Source organism: Budorcas taxicolor, chromosome 12 (assembly GCF_023091745.1).
Source record: "Budorcas taxicolor isolate Tak-1 chromosome 12, Takin1.1, whole genome shotgun sequence".
NCBI lineage: Eukaryota > Metazoa > Chordata > Mammalia > Artiodactyla > Bovidae > Budorcas > Budorcas taxicolor.
The window spans coordinates 26,359,947-26,386,905 of NC_068921.1; the positions used below are offsets into that span (position 1 = coordinate 26,359,947).

Genomic DNA, 26,959 nt, shown 5'->3' on the forward strand with positions numbered 1-26,959 from the left:
ACTATTAATTATTTTAGAGTAAAACAAAAGAGCTAACTTGTAGAAAGGAGAAGGCGATGGCACCCCACTCCAGTACTCTTGCCTGGAAAATCCCATGGACAGAGGAGCCTGGTAGGCTGCAGTCCATGGGGTTGCGGAGAGTCGGACACGACTGAGCAACTTCACTTTCATGCACTGGAGAAGGAAATGGCAACCCGCTCCAGTGTTCTTGGCTGGAGAATCCCAGGGACAGAGGAGCCTGGTAGGCTGCCGTCTATGGGGTCGCACAGAGTCGGACACAACGGAAGTGACTTAGCAGCAGCAGCAACTTATAGAAATAAAATTATTTAATTGACGGAATCTGGGAGAAGAGTACACAGAACACTGAGACACTGGGGAAGCTGACCAAATAAGTAAAGACTAAAGGAGCTGGATAAGAGAAAGGCAAACTGTAGGACAATCACGTAGAGAAGTGATGTCTCCTTATGATGATAATAATATACCAAGAAAAGCAATATGTAAAGGATGGAAATAGCAACTGGAAAAAGACCAACATATGCTCTTAGTAGAGGCTACCTTATGATTTTTTAAAAAATTTGACAACAAAAGCAAATATTAACAACAAAAGCAAATATTAACAAGTGGGACTACATCAAACTACAAAGCTTCTGTACAGCAATAAAGGAAACGATCAAAAAAAAATGAAAAGGAAACCTACCAAACTAGGAGAAAGTGAAAGTGAAAGTGAAGTCTCTCAGTCGTGTACGACTCTTTGCGACCCCATGGACTGTAGCCTAACAGGCTTCTCCATCCATGGGATTTTCTAGGCAAGAGTACTGGAGTGGGTTGCCATTTCCTTCTCCAGGAGATCTTCCCAACCCAGGGATTGAACCCAGGTCTCCCGCATTGTAGGCAGACGCTTTACCGTCTAAGCTACCAGGGAAGTAAACTAGGAGAGAATATCTACAAATCGTATGTCTGATAAGGGGTTAATATATAAAATATAAAAGTAACTCACACAACCCAACAGCAAAGAAACAATTCATTTAAAACACAGGCAGAAGATGTGAACACATATATTTTTTCTGAGTAAGATGTAAAATAGCCCAAAAGTACATGAAAAGGTACTCAAAGTCACTAACCATCAGAGAAACACAAATCAAAACCACAATGAAGAGTATTATCAGAAAAACAAGAGATAATAAATGTTGGTGAGGGTGTATAGAAAAGCAGAGAATAACAAGGATGTTCACATCCGAAGATAAATAAATGAACAAAGAAAAAGTGGGATATATGTACATTGGAATGTTAGTCATAAACAAAGTATGGTATCTTGCCATTTACAACAATGTGCATCGGCCTTAAGAGCATTATAAAAAGTAAAATAAGTCAGATAGGAAAAAGTTAAATATTATATGATCTCACTTGTGTGTGGTACCTAAAAGAAAAAAAACAAAAACAAAAACAAACAGAAAGCTCACAGATACAGAGGACAGATAGATGGTTTGCCAGAGTTAAAGGAGGTGGTGTTGGTGTTCAGTCACTAAGTCATGTCTGACGCTTTGTGACCCCATGGGCTGCAGTACACCAGGCTCCTCTGTCCTATACTATCTCCCGGAATTTGCTCAAATTCATTTCCATTGGGTCGGTGATGCTATCTAACCATCCCATCCTCTGCCATCCCTGTTTCCTTTTGCCTTCAATCCTTCCCAGTATCAGGGTATTTTCCAATGAGTCAGCTCTTCCCTTCAAGCAGCCAAAGTATTGAGGAGTTTCAGCTTCAGCAATGAATATTCAGAGTTGATTTTCCTTTAGGATTGACTGGTTTGATCTTGCTTCCCAAGGGACTTCTCAAGTAAGAGTCTTCTCCAACACCACAATTCGAAAGCAATTCTTCAGTGCTCAGCCTTTTTTAGGGCTTCCCAGGTGGCGCTAGTGGTAAAGAATCTGCCTGCCAATGCAGGAGATGTAAGAAACACAGGTTCGATCCCTGAGTTGGGAAGACACCCTAGAGGAGGAAATGGCAACCCACTCCCATATTCTTGCGTGAAAAATCCCATGGACAGAGGAGCCTGGAGGGCTACAGTTCACAGTATTGCCAAGAGTCAGACATGACTGAAGCAATTAAGCACAGCCCTTTTTATGGTCCAACTCTCACATCCTTACATGATTAATGGAAAAACTGGAGCCCTGACTATATGAATCTTTGTCAACAGAGTGATGTTTGCTTTTAATATGCTTTCTAGGTTTGTCATACCTTTCCTTTCAAGGAGAAATCATCTTTTAATGTCCTGGCTGCAAGTCATGGTCTACAGTGATTTTGGAGCCCAACAAAATAAAATCTGTCACTGCTTTCATTGTTTCCCCTTCTACTTGCCATGAAGTGATGGGACTGGACACCATGATCTTAGTGTTTTTTTTTTAACTTTGAGTTTCATGAATTTGGGGGGTTGGCTAAATTGCTGAAAACGGTGAAAAGGAATAAACTTCCAGTTATAAAATATGAATGTAATATACAGCAGGGTGACAGTATATGGTATATTTTAAAGTTGCTAAAAGAAAAGATTTTAAAAGTTTTCATTACACACACACAAAATTTGTAACTATGATGATGGATATTAACTAGAACTTATTGTGGTGATCATGTTGCAATATACTCAAAATATACAATCATGTTGTACACCTGAAACTAACATATTTCAGTTGTATGTTAATTTTTCTAAGTTAAAAAAAGGGAAAAAAAGTTTTGTAGAGATTTATACAGCAAACAAAAGATGAGATCGTGAGTAGAATTAAGATTCTTCTGCACAAAAACTTATGTACTGGGCGTGCATATTTCGGCTATCTTGAGTATCATCAGTAACTGCTGATTTTTCAATTGTTCTGCTGTAGCCAGAACCAGTGGGAAATATCTAAAAGCGTCACCAGAATTATTGTTCATTATGAAGCATTAGTCAATATAAGGTAGGTCTATCCTAACCCTATTCCCAAATATCTTATAAAAAATTTAACCTAGAAAGCATGTACCCAATGAGGGGATTATTCTGATGTTCTAGTTTTTCATATTTGCTTTGTTTTCTTTTAAGCACAGCTTCCTAGAGGAGATTTTGCTTCCTAATCACAGACTTTGCTTATTAGTGCTTTTTAAATATAAAATATGGGCAATTCAGACAAATCTATATAAAAACTTTTCTATAGCTAGTAAATCAAATACAAATAGGCCCATTAGATGATTTTCTGCTAGTTTCATTCAGTTCAGTTCAGTCACTCAGTTGTGTCCGACTCTTTGCAACCCCATGAATCTCAGCACGCCAGGCCTCCCTGTCCATCACCATCTCCAGGAGTTCACTCAGACTCACGTCCATTGAGTCGGTGATGTCATCCAGCCATCTCATCCTCTGTCATCCCCTTTTCCTCCTGCCCCCCATCCCTCCCAGCATCAGGGTCTTTTCCAATGAGTCAACTCTTCGCATGAGGTAGCCATAGTACTGAAGTTTCAGCTTTAGCATCATTCCTTCCAAAGAAATCCCAGGGCTGATCTCCTTCAGAATGGACTGGCTGGATCTCCTTGCAGTCCAAGGGACTCTCAAGAGTCTTCTCCAACACCACAGTTCAAAGGCATCAATTCTTCGGCGCTCAGCTTTCTTCACAATCCAACTCTTGCATCCACACATGACCACTGAAAAACCATAGCCTTTACTAAACGGACCTTTGTTGGCAAAGTAATGTCTCTGCTTTTTAATATGCTATCTAGGTTGGTCATAACTTTTCTTCCAAGGAGTAAGCGTCTTTTAATTTCATGGCTGTGGTCACCATCTGCAGTGATTTTGGAGCCCAAAAAGATAAAGTCTGACACTGTTTCCACTGTTTCCCCATCTATTTGCCCTGAAGTGATGGGACCAGATGCCATGATCTTAGTTTTCTGAATGTTGAGCTTTAAGCCAGCTTTTTCACTCTCCTCTTTCACTTTCATCAAGAGGCTTTTTAGTTCCTCTTTACTTTCTGCCATAAGGGTGGTGTCATCTGCATATCTGAGGTTATTGATATTTCTCCCGGCAATCTTGATTCCAGCTTGTGCTTCTTCCAGCCCAGCATTTCTCATGATGTACTCTGCATAGAAGTTCAATAAGCAGGGTGACAATACAGCTTTGACATACTCATTTTCCTATTTGGAACCAGTCTGTTGTTCTATGTCCAGTTCTAACTGTTGCTTCCTGACCTGCATATAGGTTTCTCAAGAGGCAGGTCAGGTGGTCTGGTATTCCCATCTCTTTCAGAATTTTCCACAGTGTATTGTGATCCACACAGTCAAAGGCATTGGCATAGTCAATAAAGCAGAAATAGATGTTTTTCTGGCACTCTCTTGCTTTTTCGATGATCCAGCAGATGTCAGCAATTTGATCTCTGGTTCCTCTGCCTTTTCTAAAACCAGCTTGAACATCTGGAAGTTCACGGTTCACGTATTGCTGAAGCCTGGCTTGGAGAATTTTGAGCATTACTTTACTACCGTGTGAGATGAGTGCAACTGTGTGGTAGTTTGAGCATTCTTTGGCATTATATCTACTACTGTGGGCAGGAATCCCTTGGAAGAAATGGAGTAGCCATCATGGTCAACAAAAGAGTCTGAAATGCAGTACTTGGATGCAGTCTCAAAAATGACAGAATGATCTCTGTTCGTTTCCAAGGCAAACCATTCAATAGCACAATAATCTAAGTCTATGCCCCAACCAGTAACGCTGATGAAGCTGAAGTTGAACGGTTTTATGAAGACCTACAAGACCTTTTAGAACTAACACCCAAAAAAGAGGTCCTCTTCATTATACGGGACTGGAATGCGAAAGTAGGAAGTCAAGAAACACCTGGAGTAACAGACAAATTTGGCCTTGGAATACAGAATGAAGCAGGGCAAAGGCTAATAGAATTTTGCCAAGAGAACACACTGGTCATAGCAAACACCCTCTTCCAACAACACAAGAGAAGACTCTACACATGGACATCACCAGATGGTCAACACAGAAATCAGACGGATTATATTCTTTGCAACCAAAGATGGAGAAGCTCTATGCAGTCAGCAAAAACAAGACCAGGAGCTGACTGTGCCTCAGATCATGAACTCCTTATTGCCAAATTCAGACTTAAATTGAATAAAGTAGGGAAAACCACTAGACCATTCTGGTATGACCTAAATCAAATCCCTTATGATTATACAGTGGAAGTGAGAAATAGATTTAAGGGACTAGATCTGATAAATAGAGTGCCTGATGAACTATGGACTGAGGTTTCATTGGGATCCTTCATATACGGTATTGCTAATAGACTCATTTTTTTCTTCAGCTCCAACAGATATCATTCTTCCAATGTGAATTAATATAAATAATGTTTATTCATAAATGTTTGCCAAAATAGTAGAATGTATTAACTAATAATGACTATAAACAACATGCTACCTAGTGTTCACTCATAATCAAGCATTTTAATTTAAAAATGTATCTAAAAATACATCCAACACCAGCAAAAACAAGGCAAATTTGTTAACTCTCTTTTTATGAGCTTTCAACATAAATTCGTATTTTAAAAATTTATTTTCCTAAATAAAATTCTATGCTTATGGAACAAAAATAATTATTAGTCTTGAAATATCTAGAAAATAGAAATTATAAGTATAAATAAATGTACTTCAAAAATTCTCTAAAAAGGCAGCATGTAAAAATGTTAAATGTTATACAATCCTCAAATTGTCTCTTAACATGTCAAAGTGTGAAGATATAAGTTACACAACTTCCTAATTCTGATGAGCTGTCATATTCACTGTTCTTAATGCAGAATGACATGAGCGTGTGACCCTTTGGAGGAGAGAGGAGTTAAGTAACACAGATAGTAAAACTCTGGAGGAAAGAGTAGGCAAAAATTGGTTTTAGAGCACACACACTGCTGTATCGAAAATTTTGTAGAATTTGAACCTGAAATTCTTTTCAAAGAGCAAGATAAACCAAAGTCTCAGCATGTAACTGGAATTCATGTTGGAAAACCCACACTTTATTGATGCCAAAGTTAAGACAGTTTTAAGTTTACCGTGCTATTCCACCTAGAATTTCCAGTGGAAATTCAAGCTTCAAGAACAGCTTACAAATATTCAATTAACTATAATCTATTATTACATAATGTTAAACTTCTGACATTGTACTTATTTTATCTGTAAAACAGCCCATCTTGGTAAAGACTGCAATAGCGATCTTTGTTTTCTTAGAAAGCTCCACTAAAAGTTGAGTGAGTTATTGCAGCCACTTCGGAAACTGGTATGGAGTTTTCTCCAAAACTTAAAGCCAAAACTTCCATGTGGGCTAGCAACTCCACTTCTGGGTATTTATCCAAAGAAAACAAGAACACTAACTAGAAAAGATACACAGCCCCACATTCAGTGCAATACTGTTTACTTTAACCAATACATGGAAGCAAACTAAGTATTCATTGAAAGATGAATGAATAAAGATAAGATGGTATTAATTATTTCATGGGGTTGCAGAGTCAGACACGACTGAGCAACTGAAATGAACTGAATTATTCAACTATAAAAAAGAAGGAAATCTTGCTATATACAACATGGATGGACCTTTAGGGGATTGAAAGTGAAAGTGTATCCATGCTCAGTCATATCCGACTCTTTGCGACTCCTTGTGACCCTATGGACTGTAGCCCAGCAGGTTCCTCTGTTCATGGAAATCTCGAGGCAAGAATTCTGGAGTGGGTTGCCATTCCCTTCTCCAGGGGATCTTCCTGACCCAGAGATCAAATCAAGGTCTCCTGCACTGCAGGCACATTCTTTACCATCTGAGACACCAGGAAAGCCCCTTAGAGTATTAAGTCAAGTGAAATAAATCAGAGAAAGACAAACATTACTCACACGGAGAATCAAAAATTGAGGCCTACGTACAGAGAATCAACTAGTGATTGCCAGAGGTAAGTGTAAGGGATGGGGAAAGTGGATGAAGGTAGTCAAAGAGCACAAACTTTTAGTTACAAGATAAATAAGTTCTGGGAATACAATATATAGAATGTTGATTATAGTTAATAACAGTATATTTGAAAGTTCCTGAGAGTAGATTTTAAAAGTTCTCAATACACACAAAAATCATAACTATGAAAGGTGATAGATTTGTTAATTATCCTTACTGTGATAAATCTTGCAATGATATACATATATCAAATCATTATGCTCTACACGTTAAACTAAGAAATTTGTTGTTATTGTCTAGTCACTAAGTCATGTCTCACTCTTTGCAACCCCATGGACTGTAGCCCACCAGGCTCTGTTGTCCATCCATGGGATTGTCCAGGCAAGAATACTACAGTGGGTTGCTATTTCCTTCTCCAAGGGATCTTTCCAACTAAGGGATTGAACCTACACCTTCTGCTTGGCAGGTGGATTCTCTACCACTGTGCCACCAGGGAAACCCAAACTAAGAGAAGTTATGTATCAATTACATTTCAATAAAACTGGACAAAAAGCTTTAAAAATTAAAAAAGAATATCATATTGTCTGTACAGTACAATGGAGTTAAAAGCTGTAGCTTCAAAACCAGTTAGGCTTGCATCTGAATCTCAACTCTATCACCTATAGTTGTATGACCACCCACAAGTTATTTGCCTTTCATCTGCTACACACCCAACACACAAAATATTATAAATAAAGCACTATAAACAATACCTGGTACTTATAAAGCCAAATGGTAGCTGCTATTATCACTATATCCTTTTCTACTTAATATTATACATCTTCTATGTTAATTTTTCTTAAACATTACTCATAAAACATTCACCGTAAACTTTATAGTAATGGCATAATATATGGATGACAGTGGAATTCAGGCAACTGACATAGCTGCTAATTAAGCAAAATTTCACTGAGTAGAACCTTAATCAATCAAACTGGAATTACTTAACACGAATATGAGAAAATGTGTCACAACACTGCTGAATGCAAGAAAACTGTTTATCTAATTATTATATGAGCAGAGGCATGTTATTTTCTAACACTTATCTCTGAAACCTTCACAGGCATCAAAAATATAGTCCTTTTTCATTGAATTTATGTTAGGATAACATACATATGACAAAACCTATTCCTTTCCCCAGACTCATTATGTGACAAATGTTGCTGATATTAACATAGTAATGATATTCCAATATTCAAGGAATCATTTTTCCTGATGTATAATTAAGAGAATATTTCTACTTGTATAATGTACAATGATTTTCTCTTCAAAATCAATAAATAGTCCATCTGAATTCATTAAAAAATTAGCATCCAAACTCTAATATCTCCAAACTTCTCAAGGCAAATAAGTAGGATTAAACCATTTCCTGCTAGCAATTTTTTGATAATTCCACATGAAAGGAAATTATGTTGATATTCAAAGCCTCATCAACTTGGTTTCAGCTTACGGTAATCACTCTCACATTCTACCACAAATCACTCTATCTACTCTCTGTTCTGCTTTGCAGTCACACCTGATTATGGAACAATCCATAAACATATCCCTTGCTTCTATCTCTTCATTCATGCCCACTGTCCTGCTCTGCCTCTTAAATTTACTTTTTTCAAGAACCCTAAAAAATATATTTCTCTATGAAGAGTTCCTAAATCTTCTGTAGCTGGAATTAATCATCATTCTACGAAATGTTAATAGTATCTGCATTATACTTTCTTTGTGGTATATACATACAACTTTTAATTACAAATGTTTACATGTGCAATTATTCTCATAAATAAAGTAGAAGCTTACTCATTTTTAATCCCCAAAGCTTAGAACGGTTCATTGAATAAAACAATTATTTAATATATGATTTAATTTTACTCAACTACATGCCCTGCATGCATGCACGCTAAGTCGCCTTAGTCATGTCCGACTCTTCGCGACCCTGTGGACTGTATGTAGTCTGCCAGGCTCCTTCATCCATGGCATTCTCCAGGCAAGAATACTGGAGTGGGTTGCCATTTCCTCCTCCTGGGGATCTTCCCACCCAGGAATCGAACCAATGTCTCTTATGTCTCCTGCATTGGCAGGCAGGTTCTTTACTACTAGCGCCAGCTGGGAAGCCCATCACATGCCCTGCAATCATGATTACCAGTCTCTGATAAACAAGAATGTAGAGAAAATAAAAGATTATATAGTCACAACTGTGCCAACAAAAAGGGCAAATGGATTAGCATAGAATATTTCAATGAATGAAGTGAAGACAGTACTTCTACATAGCTGAAAATGACCCAACCAATCAAATCCTAAAATTATGACAAAATATGAAATTAGCATAAGTGCCAAGTAAGAATCATTAAGTATAGATATGAAATCACTCATGTCCTTTGTCCTACACTGAACTTTTAATGAATTTAAGTAAATTTAAGTAAAAAGTTATGCAAAACACTAAAGATACCACTCTGGCTCATAATCACTACTTTTAAAAACCAATTTTTGTGAAGCAGTTTGGTGATACTTCTTACACTTTTTTGCTTGTTTTTTGGGGGGAGTATAATTACGTATCATTCCTATGTATCATAGGTATCATTATAACTGTGATGCTTATGAACTCAGACCATATGGTTTCTAAAAATAATGACTGAAATAAAATACTGCAAATGTATAAATAGCTTCTCCATGTCTGCATTTTAACATTGCTGAAATATATGAACATTCCATTATCAAATAATAAACCTTTACTTCCATTTTGTTCACAGAGCTTTCAAAGTAATCAGAAATGTTTAATATAGTCTCATGAAAGTTATAAAATTTTGGGAGGGGAAATATACTGTAAGATGTCTAATAAAACCTAGCCTTACTTGGGAAAAAAATGGTCTTAATTTTTTCAGTTTGTTATACAAAGATCATTATTTTGTAGTTTGGCTTATAGCAGCAAAACAATTTCATATCACAATTAATTGCATCATATTTTTAAAATATGATCCAATTTAAATGACTGTAAACATATAATCAATCATGTAAATGTAATTCTCTTGTTCAGTTCAGTCGCTCAGTTGGGTTCAGATCACTACCAACTAGTCAAACAATAAGCTGATCTATGCATAAATATAAATATTTATTGCATTATTACTTTAAGAAGCATTTTTTAAAAGAGTATTATATAAATGGTATGAGTAGGATGGGGATGAGAACAAGGAATGACTGTGAATAGGCATGTCAAATCTTTCTAGGGTGGTGGTAATGTTATAAAATTGGATTGTGGTGATATTTGCACAACTCTATGAACGTACATAAAATAATCTGTATATTTAAGATGAGAGATTGCAAATTATACTTCAATAAAACTGCTACATATGTTAACAAAAAAACATTCGAGAACATTTTGCACTAATTCTTTTCAAAGGGGGATTCCCTTGTGGCTCAGCTGGTAAAGAATCCGCCTGCAGTGTGGGAGAGCTGGGTTTGATGCCTGGGTTGGGAAGAGCCCCTGGGGAAGGGAAAGGCTATTCACTCCAGTATTCTGGCCTGGAGAATTCCATGGACTGTATAGTCTACGGGATCGCAAAGAGTCAGACACGACTGAGCAACTTGCACTTTCACTTTCATTCTCAAAGGAGTGACATATGATGCAGCTTTCTTAAATATGGAACACTTCAGTATAATATTTCAATATGGAACATTACATGTAAAAAGAGGACAATATACATTCTTTTCAAGGACACATGGAGTGACTAGCAAAAAGAACACATCTGGGTTCATAAAACAAACTTCAGCAAATTTCCAAAGACTAAAATCATATGAATGAAATGTTTATATTCCTTGAAAAGTAAAATTAAAAAGCACTCCAAGAAATATAAAATATGAATCCTCTGACATTTGTTTAAAAATCTGTATTTATAAGTTTTAATTTCTATATAGAGAACACTGTAGGCTGGAACTTCAATGGTGAGTTCTTACAGATACTGAAGAGAAAATTAAAAAAGGAAAACTGAAAATAACACTAAAGTAAGCCATGTAGTCAATAAACAAACCACAATATGTGAACAAGGAAGTAGTACCCAGACATGCAACAATGTACTACCTAAAAATGTCTGCTTTCCAACCAAACATCGAGAGGGAAAGAAAGTAACTGGAAACTATGACACATATATGGAAAAAAGAAGCAGGCAACAGAAAGGGCTAGTGAGAGCAGCCCAGACGTCAGATTTAACAGAAAAAGATTTCAAAGAAGCCATTAAAAATATGTTCAAAGAAATAAAGGAAACCTCAATCAGAGAAGTAAATACACTTATGACAAGGTCACATTAACAGAGAGTATCAATTAAGAGAGAGACACTGATATATAGGAAAGTGAAGCGAATAAATTTTAAGGGTTCTAATCATTAAAATTTTTTGTCTTTTTAATTTTTTTCTATATCATATCTGTATCAGAAGATGGATATTAGCTGAATCTATTATGATAGTAATTTCACAATCTATTTAATCAAATCACCATGATGTATGCCTTAAACTTACTCAGTGATGTATGCCAGATACTTCTAAATAAAACTGGAAAAAATGAATAAAATTAGTATTTTATTAAAATAACAGTAAAATTTATATTTTAAAATAGTAATACAATTAAATTTTCACATTATTTCTTAAAAGAGAGAAAAATACTATAAAAACAATCCAAATGGAAATTCTGAAGTTGAAAAGCATAACTGAATTGAAAAATTCTACAGAGGGTGTGAACAGTAGATGTGAAAAATCAGAAGTAAGAATTAGCAAATATAAAATAAATACTGATTATACAATCCAAAAATCAGAGATGAAAAATACTGAAGAATGATCAAAGTCTCAGAAAAATGGAGGAAACAAGTATATGAACATATGAAGAATGAGAATATCAGAGGTAGACAAGAAAGAGAAAAGAGAGGCAAATATTCAAAACCTTAATGGATAGAAGTTACCAATTTATTGAAAAGCACTGTATTACCCATTCGGCAAGCCCATAAACTTGAAGAAGAATTAAAGCAAAGAAATCTGCTAACAGAAAAATCGTACATAGTAATGCTGAAACACAAGGAGAAAATCTTAAAAGCAGCAAGAGAAAAACGACTATTTACTTAAAAGAGAACAAGAGTAACATCAACAGCAAACTTCTCATCTGAAAAAACGGAGGCCAGAACACAGAGGAATAAAACATTCAAAGTATTCAATGGAAAAAAATAAAAATCAACCAAAAATTTATATCCACCAATCTAAAAGGAAAACAAGATACATGGCCAAGTAAATAAAAACTGATATAATGGGCTATTAGCTGATCTCAGTTCAGTTCAGTCGTTCAGTCATGTCAGACTCTTTGCGACCACATGGACTATAGCACGCCAGGCTTCCCTGTCCGTCACCAACCCCACTGGAGCTTGCTCAAACTCATGTCCGTTGAGTCGGTGATGCCATCCAACCATCTCATGCTCTGTCATCCCCTTCTCCTCCTACCTTCAATCTTTCCCAGCATCAGGGTCTTTTCCCATGAGTCAGTTCTTCGCATCAGATGGCCAAATTACTGGAGTTTCAGCTTCAACATCAGTCTTTCCAATGAATATTCAGGACTGATTTCCTTTAGGATGGACTGGTTGGATCTCCTTGCAGTCCAAGTGACTCTCAAGAGTCTTCTCCAACACCACAGTTCAAAAGCGTCAATTCTTCAGCACTCAGCTTTCTTTATAGTTCAATTCTCACATCCATACATGACTACTGGAAAACCATAGCTTTGACTAGACAGACTTTTGTTGTCAAAATAATGTCTCTGCTTTTAATATGCTAAGGAGCAAGCATCCTTTAATTTCATGAATTTCATAAACACAAGAAATAACAAAGTCTTTCAAGCTAAAAGTAAAGGGCTCAGACAGCAATTTGAACAGACATGAAAAACAATGAGCATCAAGTAGTCATGTAGTTATAAAACATGGTAAAAATGCATATTTATTCTCCTTTATTCCCTCTTAATTGATTCGAAAGCAATTTTATAAAATATATATACATTATGTATGCTTTTGCCTATAACATAAAAATGTAATACATTTGCTAATAACAACACAAAGGAGGAGGGTGGAAAAGCCATATTGAGCTAATGAAGTAAGTTTAGGTGGTAAATGACCAAACGAGGGAATCATAAATAAAAAATGAGCTTAATATAACAAAATCTATAAACCAGTTACTTTTCCTCTCTTGACTTCCTTAAAAGACATATAAGTATATAATATAATAATTAAACTAATGTAATGTTGGGTTTCTAACCAACATTGTAGTATGTACTATGTATAACAATTTAACACAAAAAGCAAAAAACACAATAGACCTATAAAAGTAACATTTCTGTATCTCACAGGAATTAAGTTGGTATAAACCTGAAGCTAATTCTAAGTTAAAATTTAAGTGGCAAGTACTATAGCAAACATTAAATAAATAAGGCCAAAAAAAAAGTTAAAAAACAAATGAAAATGCTACAGTAAAAAAAATATTCATTTAATTCAAAATAAAGCAATAAAGAAGGAATAAAGGAATCAAAAGAACATAATGCATAGGTAACAAATATAATGACGAATGTAAATTCAACTATATCAGTAAAATTAAACGTGAATGGAAAAACAATATGCTCAAAAGAGAATATTATTAGACAGGATAATAAAACAAGACCTACAATGTGTTGCCTATAGGAGACATACTTCAGAATCAAAGTTGAAAATGGATTCAAAATAAAAAGAAAGGGAAACTTTATCAATAAATCACAAGCTCCAATGACTGTGCTAATGTCAGAGAGAAACACTTCAAAACAAAACATATTACTAGATATAGAGAAACATTTAATAATAATAAAAGAGTCAAACCATCAGGAAAATGATAATATATGCGGACCTAACAACCACACACCAAAATACATGAAGAACTTGACAGGTAAGAAGAAAGAAATAGAAAAGTTGATAGTAACAGACAAAAAGTTCAATTCCCAACTTGAATAGTGGAGAGAACAACTAGGCAGAAGTCAACAAAGAAAGAGAAGACTTGAACAAAAATATTAAGACTGAGAATTACAGGAAAAATTAATAAATAGAGAATAAGAAAAACAAACAGCAGAGAAAAATGCAACAAAACCAAAAAAGCTGATTCTTTGTAAAGATCAAAAGTGACAAACCTGTACCTAGACTAATTATTATGTTAATATCATCTCAAGAGGTGATCATCTTAATAAACACAGAAGTATTTGACAAAATCCAGTACCCTTTTATTTTAAACTGTCCAGCAAAACAGGAACAGAATGAAGTTATCCCATTCTGATAAAAAGCATCAACAGAAACTTCACAGATAACAACACATTTAATGCTAAAATCTGAAAGTTTTCCCACTAATATCAGTAACAGGACAAAGATAACTGTGCTAATGTTCAATCTTATACTGGATATTCTAGATAGGTAAGAAAAAGCACTCAGAAAGTAAGAAGTAAATGTATCTCTATCTGCAGATGACATAGCTTTGTACATAGAAAATCCTAAAGAATACACACACACACACACACACACACACACACACACACAATTAGTGTGAATAAATTCACCAAGATTGCAACATACAGAGTTGAAATACAAAAATCTACAGTATATTTTAGCAAAGAAAATCCAAACATAGTATTTAAAAACAACTCTGTCTTACAACAGCACCAAAATAATAAAATACTCGAAAATACATTTAACAAAAGAAGTCCAAGAATTCTGGCATTTGACTTATGGCAATAAGTACTAAAGACCCTCTTGATGAAAGTGAAAGAGAAAAGTGAAAAAGTTGACTTAAAGCTCAACATTCACAAAACAAAGATCATGGCATCAGACCCCATCACTTCACGGCTAATAGATGGGGAAACAGTGGAAACAGTGGCAGACTTTACTTTTTTGGGCTCCAAAATCCCTGCAGATGGTGATTGCAGCCATGAAATTAAAAGACACTTGCTCCCTGGAAGAAAAGTTATGATCAACCTTGACAGCATATTAAAAAGCAGAGACATTACTTTGCTGACTAAGGTCCATCTAGTCAAGGCTATGGTTTTTCCAGTAATCATGGATGGATGTGAGAGTTGGACTATAAAGAAAGCTGAGTGCTGAAGAATTGACACTTTTGAACTGTGGTGTTGGAGAAGACTCTTGAGAGTCCCTTGGACTACAAGGAGATCCAACCAGTCCATCCTAAAGGAGATCAGTCCTGAGTGTTCCCTGGAAGGACTGAAGTTGAAGCTGAAACTCCAATACTTTGGCCACCTGATGTGAAGAGCTGACTCATTTGAAAAGATCGTGATGCTGGGAAAGACTGAAGGTGGGAGGAGAAGGGAACAACAGAGGATGAGATGGTTGGATGGCATCACCGACTCAATGGACATGAGTCTAGGTAAACTCTGGGAGTTGGTGATGGACAGGGAGGCCTGGCGTGCTGCAGTCAATGGGGTCGCAAAGAGGCAGACATGACTGAGTGACTGAACTGAACTGACTGAACTGAATAAGTACAAAACATCTTTGAAAGAAATTATGAAGACACAAATAAATCTAAAGCCATCCATGTTCAAGGAGTGAAAGACTTACTATCGTGTATTTAGTAAATGTCGCCTAATTGATCTGAAGATTCAATACTATCTCCACAAAATCCCAACTGGGTTTTGTTGTTACTGTTTTGTTATTTTTGACTCCAGAAATTGACAAGCTGATCCTAAAATTCATGTGGAAATGACAGAGACCCAGCATATCCCAACTTCAAAATTTACATGAAAAGCCCAGAATAGGCAAATCTATAGAAAGAGAAATCAGATTAGTGACTGCTTAGGAATGAGGTAGACTGAGACAATAAAAAGGTGAGAGCTAAAGGGTAAAACGTTTCTTTCTGAGATGGTTCAGTTCAGTTCAGTTCAGTCGCTCAGTCGTGTCCAACTCTTTGCGACCCCATGAATCGCAGCACGCCAGGCCTCCCTGTCCATCACCAACTCCCTTAAAATGCTCTAAAACCCCCTATGTTGATAGTTGCATTACTGAAACCACTGGATAATTCATTTTTTAAGCGAGTGAATTGCATATATGTAAATTATACCTCAGTAAAGCTGTTACACAAATAAAAACAAACTCATGGTTGCCAGGGGAAGGGATAGTTAAGGACTTTGGGAAAGTCATGTGTACACTGTTGTATTTTAAATGTATAACCAACAAAAACCTATTGTATAGCACATGCAATTCTGCTCAATATAATGTTCAAGACTGTATGGGAGGTGGTTTTGGAGGAGAATGGATACAGGTATATGTATGGCTGAGTCCCTTCACTATTCATGTGAAACTCACAAAATTTTTAATTGGCTATACCCCAACATAAAATGTTTTTGGTGTTCAAAAAAATAAAAATAAAATTTTTTAAATGAAGCTCTTTTTCTCTTGCTATTTTCCCTGCCTTCCTGAAAATTCATAAAGCTAACAGGAAGGGCTAAACAAGGTAGGAGTAGCCACTAGGAGGAAAGATGAGGAGTTGCAGTGGCCAGAAGCACAGCAGAGCCCTGAGTAAAGTCAGGAGCATAACCACACAAGGAAGCACCATGGTGTCAAAGTCCTACAGAGGTGAGGAGGGTGTTCACCCAACAGAGTTATCCAGATATGGGAGACAAAGATTAAGAAACCGTTTTATTGAGCAGACAAAAGATACATTATAATATAACTGCTGTGAACTAGATAATTTTCCTATAAAGGGCATTATGGGTCAATTAGCAAAATTTTAACAGGGTCTGAGAATTAAATGGTAGTAACACACTGATGTTAGAAATTCTTTAAAAGAATGTTCTTGTTTGTATAAACATGATAGTCAGGGAAGACAGGGCATTATGTCAGCAATACTCTTTAATGGTTCAGCGGAGAAATTTATCTTACTACTATGCTTGTAATTTTTCTGTAAGTTTCACTTTCTTTTTAAATTTAAGAATGAGAAAGAAAAAAGAATGCGAATTCAAGAAATAGTGACAAATATTAAAGATAAGCAAAGTAAACCAAACAAGTATAGTCAAGTCTCTGAAGAAAACAAAAGCAATGAAACAGAACAAACAGTAAATAGTATCAAAAATTTCTTGTAATACAAAAACATGCAAAACTGCATACTGAAAGTGCGTATCACTTAACTGAGAAATCAACTCAGGATAACCAAGACATATCCAGCAAAATTGCTGAATTCAAAGAAAAACGTTAAAAAAAAAAAAATAGTCCTTTGAACAGAACACTTTAAGCCAGAAGAAAATCAGTAACATGTTTGAGTGGTACAAAGAAATGTCAGTCTAGATATAGCCAAGCAAATGGCTGTCAAACATAATGGCTTGTGATAAACTAATACGGTAATATAGCTCTCAAAAATATTATTCTCATGAGTCCCTCCTGAGGAATATATAATTAGCTTCAGATAGGTAAACAGAATGGGCTCCCCTGGTGGCTCAGACAGTACAGAATTCACCTGCAGTGCAGGAGACCAGGATTCGATGCCTGGGTTGGGAAGGATACCTGGAGGAGGGCATGGCAACCCACTCCATTATTGTTGCCTGGAGACTCCCCAGGGACAGAGGAGCCTGGAGAGCTACAGTCCGTGGGGTCACAAAGAGTTGGACACGACTGAGCGACCCAGCACAGCACAGGCAAGACAGATCAATGTAAGGACTGTGATGAATATCAAATATATACTTATAAAACTATGACTAAGAATTTTAAAAAAAGGAGAATAATATGCAATACGTCAAGGCTGTATATTGTCACCCTGCTTATTTAACATATATGCAGAGGACATCATGTGAAATGATGATGCAAAAGCTGGATGAAGCACAAGCTGGAATCAACACTGCTGGGAGAAATAGCAATAACCTCAGATACACAAATGACACCACCATTATGGCAGAAAGCAAAGTAGAACTAAAGAGTTCTGATGAAAGTGAAAGAGGAGGGTGAAAAAGCTGGCTTGAAACTCAGCATTCCAAAAATGAAGATCATGGCATACGGTCCCATCATTTCATAGCAAATAGATGGGGAAACCATGGAAACAGTGACAGACTTTTCTTGGGCTCCAAAATCACTGCAGATGGTGACTGCAGCCATGAATTCTACTCCTTGGAAGAAAAGCTATGACCAACCTAGAGAGCATATTAAAAAGCAGAGACATTACTTTGCCAACAAAGGTCTGTCTAGTCAAGGCTATGGTTTTTCCAATAGTCATTCATGGATGTGAGAGTTGGTCTATTATAAAGAAAGCTGAGCACTGGAGAATTGATGCTTTTGAACTGTGGTGTTGGAGAAGACTCTTAAGAGTCCCTTGGACTATAAGGAGTTCAAACCAGTCAATCCTAAATGAAATCAGTCCTGAATATTCACTGGAAGGACTGATGTTGAAGCTGAAATTCCAATATTTTGGCCACCTGATGCGAAGAGCTGACTCATCAGAAAAGTCCAACGCTGGGAAAGATAGAAGGCAGAAGGAGACGACAGAGGATGAGATGGTAGGATGGCATCACTGACTCAATGGTATGAGTTTGAGCACCTCTGGGAGATGGTAAGCCTGGTGTGCTGCAGTCCATTGGGTCACAAAGAGTTGGACACAACTGAGCAACTGGAGGACAACAACAATATGTAATAACTATGTGACTCACAATGTAGCTAATCTCTTATATTTAGTTTTCTAGGACTGTGATAACAAAATACCAAAGTCTGAGTAGCCTAAACAACAAAAACTTATTTTCTCACACTTCTGGAGGCTAGACATCCAAGTTCCAGGTGTCAGCAGGGTTGGTTTCTTCTGAACCCTCTCCCAAGCCTCTCTCCTTGGCTTGTAAATGGCCCACTTTCCTCCCTGTGCTTTAACGTGGTATTCTGTGAGTGTCTGTATCCTAAGTTCCTTTGCTTATAAGCACAATATTCATATTGTATCAGGACCCACCCTAATGACTGCACTAAACTTTATGTCTTTAAAGACCCTATCTCCAAATATAGACACATTCTGATACTGGGAGTTGGAATTTAAACATATGAATTTTGGGGGAACCACAAGTCAGCCCATAATATACCTCAAAATTTAAAAATGGCAAGAATAAAAAAATAAATAAAAAATAAAAATGGCAAGAATAGAGAGAGTATATGCAAAACAAGCTTAAGTGTTTTCAGTTATCAGTAGGATAGTGTTGGCACTACTATTCTCAGACTGTTACTTGTGTAATTATGGGTTTTTCTAATTCTATAACAATATGTGTGCTTTCCAATAAGAACTCTCAGAGTGGAAGAAAAGAGATACATATTTAACTAAGAGGAGGTCAAGACAAATTTTACATTTCCCATTAATAAAAACTAGGGATTCCTGGAATAATGATTGACTCTAGGGCTGAAACAATAAAATGTTCAGGATGAGCCAGACATACCATCATAGGAAATAGTAAGGATGTTATGAAAGACTTCAGAGTCATGTCAAGAGGACTAAGGGACCAACTATAAGGGATGTGAATTGCCCAGATTTGGAGCAATCTGAACTTCTTAAAGAAAAACACAGTAACTACAACTGGTTGAAACACCTCAAATACACTTAAATCTCTAAGCTTATAATGACACTTTAAAAATAGTAACTGGACATCTCTGAACAATGAGGAATGACATTAGATTATATTATTTCCCCTGAGAGAACATTTGGTAGCTTTATTAATCAGAGTTGGCAGAAGAGAAAGCTGTTAGTATATTACCTAGATAAAAATCTGGTAGGAATTAACCATTTTATGACCAATGGGTAACAATTATTTGACTATGGGAAATAAGATTCTGCTGAAGGCATTGCATTGAAGGAATAAAACTAGAACTTTGGAAGAACATACAGAACAGTTTTCTTTCCATTCATGGAAATTCTAGCATTCTAAATATACTATAGCTATAAAGTAATATGACTGGTATTTTAAAGCAAATATACCTTAACAAATATGATCAAATGAGTGATGTATTTTGCAAAAGAGTCCTCTCAGAACTACTTACACATATATTCCAATACTCAAAATATTCCTTATATCTGGGGTTTTAAAAATATTTGCAGAATCTAAAGAGTTTTTAAAAGACCTTTATTAACAGGTACTTGTAATTTGTTGACATTTTTGGAAAAAAAAATCACACTGTAAACTTTTATTACAAATTGAAAATGAGGTTCTTAAAAATCTCAACTTGAATGGATATGAAACAAAAACTTTTAAAGGTGTATTTAAAAAACAGGCTTTAAAAAACAAACAACAACAACAACAAACAAACGTGTCTGTCATCATAGAAAAGTCTTTAGGTAAAGATAATAAAAATTCGAGTCTGCTCGGGTAATGTAGTCCAGGTAATAGTTCTACTATCTGGTTAGGGGGTAAAAGATGGCAACCCATTCCAGTATTCTTGCCTGGAAAATCCCATGGACAGAGGAGACTGGTGAACTACAGTCCATGGGGTCATAAGAGAGTTATACACATAAGAGAGTTATACAACTTAGCCAACTAAACAACAACAAACAAGGGGTGAAAAGCAAGTACTTGAGGTCTGAACCACTCTCATTCATTTCTTGTTGCTGAAATGTTGTATTCATTTCTTCTTGTGATGAGATTCTTGCTTCTGTGTGCAGTTATTGAAAATGTAAGGTGACCAGGGCCACTGCTCCTTGTGGTACGGCTGGGTTGTGCCGGGGCCTGGATGTTCACAGTTGCAATAATGACAGGCCAGCTGAGGCAGCTAAGGTTCTTGGGGAGATAATGATGCGACTCAGGGCTTTCTGGAGTTGGCTTTGCACTCCCACTACCAACTGAATTCTATAGCATTTTAAATTATATTTCTGAAGGCAAACTGTCATCCTCAAGGGATTGATTTAATTTTGGGAAAAAGAATAAAATAAAAGACCTGAAGCCATCATAAAACCATCTTTCATCAAAAATACAGTTTATCTCTAAAGTAATGAGAACTGTTTCCTTGTGTCACTTAAAAACTGACCCTGCAGGCAATTTCAAAAAAGAAATGCAATTAACTTGAAAAATGGTAGCATATTTTGAATATGCATATACCTTCCAAAAGAAACTGGCTAAAAAGGAAAATCATTTAAAATATTGTAGTTTAAAAATAGTTTCTCTATTTTACATAGTGAATTTATATAACCATACTTCATAGGCACATTAAATACCAATTACTCAAGAGGTTATTTCTATAAAAAAATTTACAAATGTATTGGACATAAATATATGTGTAAGACAGCAAAAGGAAATAAGAATATGATCTGAAAAAAAAACTACATATAAACAGTTCCTCAAAAGGAAAAAAGATGGAAATGGAGTAAAGAGATATTATAGTAGATTCCTGTGGCTCCTTGTGGATTCTAAGGAATTACATAGCTGGCAACAGAAGAAAAACTGATCTTTAGGGTTGAGTAGGTATTTCTGCCATGGGCAAGGTCTGGTTAATCCATAATGCAGATGCACAATCATACTAAAAGGGAGAAAGGAGTTCAGAGAGCAGAGAAAAATCTTATGTTTAAATTTTTCTTGTCTTACCTTCAAAAATGAATTTTTCATTCATCATTTTGCATACTAGATTTCAAGGTTGCACCCATACAACTCTTTGGTTCTCGATCCCTCCATCTTTTCTACCTCTCTTCTAACATTGCTATCAATCTATATCCAAGTTCATTCATCTCTCTTTCATGTTCATGTTCACTTCTCTTTCTGCCAATAGGCAAAGAGTGGATTTCTTTTTTACCTTAGATATTTTTCAGTTCCAAAATTTCCATTGATATTTGTATGTCGCAGTTGATAATTTCCACCTATTAATTCATTAGAAGCATTTTTTTTACCCTATTAGTTACAAAAAGTCCCCAAAAGTCCTCATGTGATAATTAAACAATTCTAGGTTATCCTGGAGTTGGTATGTGCTAATTTTCGCTTCCCTTGAAAATAAGTCACACTTTCCTGACTTTTCATAGGATGAATAATTTGTGATGATATGCTGGACATTTTGGATATTATCCTGTGGAGACTATATTCTGAAATATCCTGATGCTTTTGTTTCAGGGGATCATTTCCTCTTTTAGATATGATTACAGCCTGTCATTTTTTCTATGTGTGGCATCTAAGATGTCAGTTCATTTCTTGAACTGTTATTTACAATCTAGTATCCATTTATCATGATCATACATGGTTTCATGGGTAAGCCACATACTTCCAACTGTTTTCTTTTAGTTGTTGTTAACCCAGAATGCATACCCTTTTATGACTGCCTCTTTTCTAGGGGCCCATTATTCATTCTGTATTCCTGGTTACCCCAATGCTTATTACCTTATTTTTTCTGGCCAGGAAGTTTGTCTATCAAGATAAAAAATGAGGCACTCAGCCCATGCTGACTACCTGGTTCCATGTTTTGACTCTCCTCTAAAACTTGCCTGCTTTATATTCAGTCTCCAAGGCTCTGACGTCTTCTGCATTATGTCCAGACTTTTCATATGGCTATCTGTGGGAACATCAGTTTCTTAGGAACTTTCTCTTCCATACAAGTACTGAAAAATCTCCAAAGTGACTTTTAATTCTGATGGTTGTCTTATACATTTTCCCCTATTAGTTAGATCTTCATCTTAATATAATAAACTGTTAAAAATCATGATGCTACCATTTTCTTGAATGAAAGACAGAACACAAAACTAAATACTGAAATATACAGCAAATAAAGATTGTTTGCCACATGTTTATTTCACAATTAGGAAATCTCCAGTAATGATTATAAAATATCTAAACTTTGTAAACATCTGTTTTGCAAGTTTATGTCAAAATGCCATCTTATATTATAGATGACTCCATAACCTTGCAAACAATTCAATAACCACAATCAAATGGAGCTCCAAAATCAATCTAACTCAGAGTGAAAACTGAAAGTTGCTTAGTCGTGTCTGACTCTTAGAATTCTCCAGGCCAAAATCCTGGAGTGGGTAGCCTTTCCCTTTTCTAGGGTATCTTCCCAACCCAGGGAATGAACACAGGTCTCCCAAATTGCAGGCAGATTCTTTACCAGGGAAGCACACGTATACTAGAGTCTGTAGCCTATCCCTTCTCCAGAGGATCTTCCCAAACCCAAGAAACTGAACTGGGGTCTCCTGCACTGCAGGCAGATTCTTTGCCAGATGAGCTACAACTTTACTAAACTTGAGAAAGTTACAGTGAGAAATCCTGTATTCCATGAATTACTCACAATGATTTATTTAATTAGTCAGTGATATCCTACCTCATTTACTGTTTACCAAAGATAACCAGGTACAAAATATTCACTGACAAGTGCTTAAAATCAGGCATTTCAGATAAAGAAAATTACCTAGCATGCTTCTGATCTACAGATGAAAATCACTTGAGACAAGTTTCATGGTATAGATGGTGTGAAGACATTATTTGTGGAGACAATTAACTTATTTATTTCAAAGCCCAGATGTTGACATGCTATCTACATTAAGCTCCAAATCACAGACAATATGGTTTGACCATTATAATGCTTTCTGTGGTGTCTCTTTTCTGCAGACATTTTGAGGCAAAAAATACAAATTTTGTTATTATATAACAACTAATGATACAAACTTCATTTTTAATTTAAACCAAATGCCAACTAATTAATATACCCTACCAAAATCTGATTGATTATACTCTTTGCAGCCAAAGGTGGAGAAGCTCTATACAGTCAGCAAAAACAAGACTGGGAGCTGACTGTGGCTCAGATCATGAACTCCTTACTGCACACTGCAGACTTAAATTGAAGAAAGTAGAGAAAACCACTAGACCATACAAGTTATGACCTAAATCAAATCCCTTACGGTTATATAGTGGAAGTGACAAACAGATTCAAGGGATTTGATCTGAAAGAGTGCCTGAAGAACTATGGACAGAGGTTCGTGCCATTGTACAGGAGGCAGTGATCAAAATCATCTGCAAGAAAAAGAAAGGAAAAATTTTTGTCTGAGGAAGCCTTACAAATAGCTGAGCAAAGAAGAGAGCAAAAGGAAAAGGAAAAAAGGAAAGTAAAACGGTGAAAAAGCTGGCTTAAAACTCAACATTTAGAAAATTAAGACCATGGCATCTGGTCCCATCACTTGATGGCAAATAGATGGGGAAACAATGACTGGCTTTATATTCTTGGGCTCCAAAATCACAGCAGATGGTGACTGCAGCTATGAAATTAAAAGATGCTTGCTCCTTGAAAGAAAAGCTATGACCAACCTAGACAGCATATTAAAAAGCAGAGACATTACTTTGCCGACAAAGATCGGTCCAGACAAAGCTATGGTTTTTCCAGTCATCACGTATGGATGTGAGAATTGGACCATAAAGAAGGCTGAGCACCAAAGAATTGATGCTTTTGAACTGTGGTGCTAGAGAAGACTCTTGAGAATCCCTTGGTCGGCCAGGAGATCAAATCAGTCAGTCCTAAAGGAAATCAGTCCTGAATATTCTGAAGCTGAAGATGAAAACTCTAATACTCTGGCCACCTGATGTGAAGAACTGACTCCTTAGAAGAGACTCTGATGCTGGGAAAGACCGAAGGCAGGAGGAGAAGGGGATAACAGAGGATGAGATGGTTAGATGTCATTACTGACTCAATGGACATAAGTTTGAGCAAGCTCCGGCAGTTGGTGATGGACAGGGAAGCCCTGGCATGCTGCAGTCCATGTGGTCACAAAGAGTCGGACACAACTGAGTGACTGAACTGACTGACTGACATATCTTAAAATTTCCACTGCAACACATTATCCCTTCTCTCACAGGAAGTGACTTTGCCTCCTACTTACCAAGGAAACTGAGACTATAATGTATGAGCCACCTCAGCTTTGTCCCCTGTCATAACACAATCTGATCTTCATTTGCATCCTCTGTACCCTTTCTTAATTTTCTAAATTTCCAAAAATAAAGTTTCAATGTCAAAATTTTTGCAGGTGCCTGCCCTGATGGTACTGTACTTTTTAAATTCACAAGTTGAGGAAGTACACACACCCATGAACTTAAGAGTCAACCTCCATTAACAATAAGGAAACACACAGACTAAGCCTAGAGATTGGGAACTTTCAAAACTTAAATTTTTTTTTCATGAAATGCCCAAAAGGCATTTTCTTTCTCTTTTTCTTCACGTATTACTTTAATTCCGGGAATTTGGGGGGGGGGGGGGGGCATGCCGCACAGCACGTGGGATCTTAATTCCCCGACCAGGGATTGAACCTGTGCCACCTGGAAGTGGAAGCATTAGGTCTTAACCATTGGACCACCAGGGATATCCTGAGAAGCATTCTCTTTTAAAGGTTCTGACTCTGACACAGATGATGACATATACTCTATTGTTATGTTAAGGTTCAAGGAATATATTCTTTATCACATGAGTACTTGCATATAGAACAAAGTGACAAAGAGTTACTATTTATTTTCACCATTGGTATAAAATAATGTGATAAGAAAGAGCCATATGACAAACTGCTAAGTTTATAAAGTAGTTCAGAACAATATTTGCTCCTTTCTGAAAGAGAGAATTAACACCTGCTGATGTTTAATCTTTTTTTTTCCTTTGCTGCTAATAAGCTCCCACTAACTCTGAAGTTTCACTATAGCAATCACACTGGATTTATGGCTTTCATAGCTGTATTTTATTTTCTACTTTATTTGTATTTCACTGGTTTGTCACCTGACTTAATATCATTCTGTTAGTGCCTGAAGAAACCAACTTCAAATATTTATATGGAATAAGGAAACGAAGTATGAAAGGAAGGCAAGTTGCATATTAACTCAAAAATTTGAATTATAGAAACATTTCCATGCAAATTCAACACACGGCATAACTAGGGCTCAAACCCAACAAGAGTACTCATGAAAGAAAAAGTGGCTGTAACAAGCACAAATTCATTTCTATGGATAGCAAAACAAATAAAATGGACAAAAGATGGCAGCAAGTACTGTCACCTTGACATAGAAAAGACAGCACTATTGTCATTCAATATTATTATGGTTATTAAAATCACTGGGAACAGAAATATCTTTTCATAAGGGTAAATTCAAACTGTCACTTACATGTCCAATATAGAACATAAAGTTTTAAACAGAAATATTAATGCAAAAATGCAAAGGCAAAAGGAAAAATAGTTTTAATGTTTAGTACTCCCTTTCCCATAGCACAATCTTCACAATGATTATTTAAACACTAACTTTTAAAAGGAAAAATAATTCTTCCATGAAAGATCACCAGAATTATAAACGCTTTGAATTACACTGTAGTATTCTCTCTCAACTCCATAGTTTGGGATATCACAATTCCAAATGTGACTTACACAAAACTCATATATTTCCCCAGCCAGGTGTACTGCCCATTAAGAATGAATTCATATATGTGAATGCAATATCTTGCTTAAATAAATCTTTGTTTTTAAACTCAAAAAAAGAAAATATGGTAAATCACACTAAATAATTAGTGTTGCAAAATTACAATATGCACTACTCTGCCCACTTTCATGCAAGAGCAAACAACAAACAAAAAAACAGAAGCTAACACTCAATATTTTCAGCTACACGTAATATTTTACATCGTTTTCCTTCAAAATCATTAACTATTCTATTTGGGTTATCTCTAACATTTCATTTGTTCATAACATAATTCATATATTTTATAATTTGAGATTTCAAATATCATGTTAAGCAATATGGTTTTACAAAAGTTATTTAAGAATGATGTCAACAAAAGCTATGGCTTCATCATTAGAAAACATTCTAAAGAATAAAAAAAGTTCAGGAAGGGAAAGGGGAAATAGTTAAAAAGAGAAAACAACACCTTTGAAACAAAATGAAACAAAATAATGACTCAGTTCCAAAATACTGAGATGACTTAAACCGCATTTAAGAAAACCTATCATTATATACTACACTGTGTATAGTATTTCACATTTCACACCTATAACTTTCCACAGAATTTATA

At 36.0% G+C, this 26,959-nt stretch overlaps 1 protein-coding gene across 1 annotated transcript in view; it reads right to left on the reverse strand.

Annotated features, from left to right (window-relative positions):
- Window positions 1-26,959, reverse strand: part of NBEA (neurobeachin) — a 667,766-nt gene that overhangs the window by 526,282 nt on the left and 114,525 nt on the right. The gene's annotated exons all lie outside the window — the stretch shown is intronic.